The 1,554-nt window shown below is 49.5% G+C and overlaps 1 protein-coding gene across 1 annotated transcript in view; it reads left to right on the top strand.

Annotated features, from left to right (window-relative positions):
• SLC2A13 (solute carrier family 2 (facilitated glucose transporter), member 13) overlaps nucleotides 1-1,554 on the top strand; it is a gene marked incomplete at its 5' end in the record, with an annotated part of 220,276 nt that overhangs the window by 43,233 nt on the left and 175,489 nt on the right. The gene's annotated exons all lie outside the window — the stretch shown is intronic.

Consider the following 1,554-nt stretch of genomic DNA (forward strand, 5'->3'; position numbering starts at 1 on the left):
AAAAAATGTTTTTTTAAAAAGAATTTGTTCTTTATCAGACATTTATTTTATTTGATTAGTGATTGTTGTGTGTGTGTGTGTGTGTGTGTGTGTGTGTGTGTGTTTTACCCTTCTAGGTTCTTTTACCCAGAAGGTAATTCATCATAAGATGACTAACAAGAGGAAATAACCAAATTTAATTACATACATACCATGTAGGGGAACCCCACATACATGAGAGAGTCAAACACCACACATACAAGAGAGGTTCAGATACAGAAAGTTAAAATGAAGTATATATGACATTCTGAGCTAAGGATGAGGTAAAATGCCTTGGGCTTCAGAGGGGAGGAAGGTCATTTGAAGGATAAGAGCAGATGTTCAGTACCATGCCCTATTAAGTCATAGGAAGTTGTTTCTGATTATGTCTCACTAGAGTCCCGGTGCACGAAATTCATGCACGGAGGGCGGTTCCTCAGCCTGGCCTGCACCCTATCCAATCTGGGATCCCTCGGGAAATGTCCTACTTTCAGTTTAAGCCCTAACTCTGTGGGATCAGGCCTAAACCGGCAGTCGGACATCCCTCTTGCAATCCGGGATGACTGGCTCCTAACCTTTCGCCTGCCTGATTGCCCCTAACCTCTCTGCCTGCCTGCCTGATCTCCCCTAACTGCTCTCCCCAGCTGGCCTGATCTTGCTCCTAACAGCTCTCCCCTGCTGGCCTAATTGCCTCTAACTGCCCTCCCCTGCCAGCCTGATCTCGCCCCCAACTTCCCTCTTCTGCCTGCCTGATCTCACCCCCAACTGCCCTTCCCTGCAGGCCTGATCTTGCCCCCAACTGCCCTCCCCTGCCAGCCTGATCGCCCCTAATGGCCTCTGCCTTGGCCCCCACCACCATGACTTTGTACAGAAGAAAGTCAGACTGCCAAACCGGTCATTAAAAAATTAAACCATTTTCTTATACCTTACACCAATCAGCTGTTGCCCTTAAAACCCCTCCTCAGCAGCCACCTTAGGTCCTGCCTTGGCAGTTCGTCCAGAGTAGGTTCTGATTGGTTGGTTTCTATGCCAGTTAGTGTGAAAAGCTCTGCCTCCTAGGCAGCCATTGGCTCCTCGCAATTCACCAAGGTTGGTTCTGATTGGTCGGTTTCTATGCCAGAGTCAAAAGCTCCGCCTCCTAAACAGCCATTGGCTCCTCGCAATTCACCCAGATTTGGTTCTGATTGGTCGGTTTCTATGCCAATCAGCATCTAAAGCTCCGCCTCCCAGGCAGCCATTAACTCCTTGCACTTCACTCAGATTTGGTTCTGATTGGTTGGTTTCTATGCTAGTCAGTGTCAAAAGCTCTGCCTCCTAGGCAGCCATTAGCTCCTCTCATTTCACCCGGATTTTGTCCTGATTGGTCGGTTTCTATGCCAGTCAGCATCTCCAGGCATATCTCCGGGCCAGATCATAGAGGGGGTGCTGATGAGCGGGCTGAACTGCTGACCTCTGGGGGAGAGAGAGAGGCTTGGCTGCTGGTGAGGCCCAGAGAGAGAAGCAAGGTCTGATCACCCGCCAGCAGCTGCTGCCTCT

Source organism: Myotis davidii, unplaced genomic scaffold (genome assembly GCF_000327345.1).
Source record: "Myotis davidii unplaced genomic scaffold, ASM32734v1 scaffold902, whole genome shotgun sequence".
NCBI lineage: Eukaryota > Metazoa > Chordata > Mammalia > Chiroptera > Vespertilionidae > Myotis > Myotis davidii.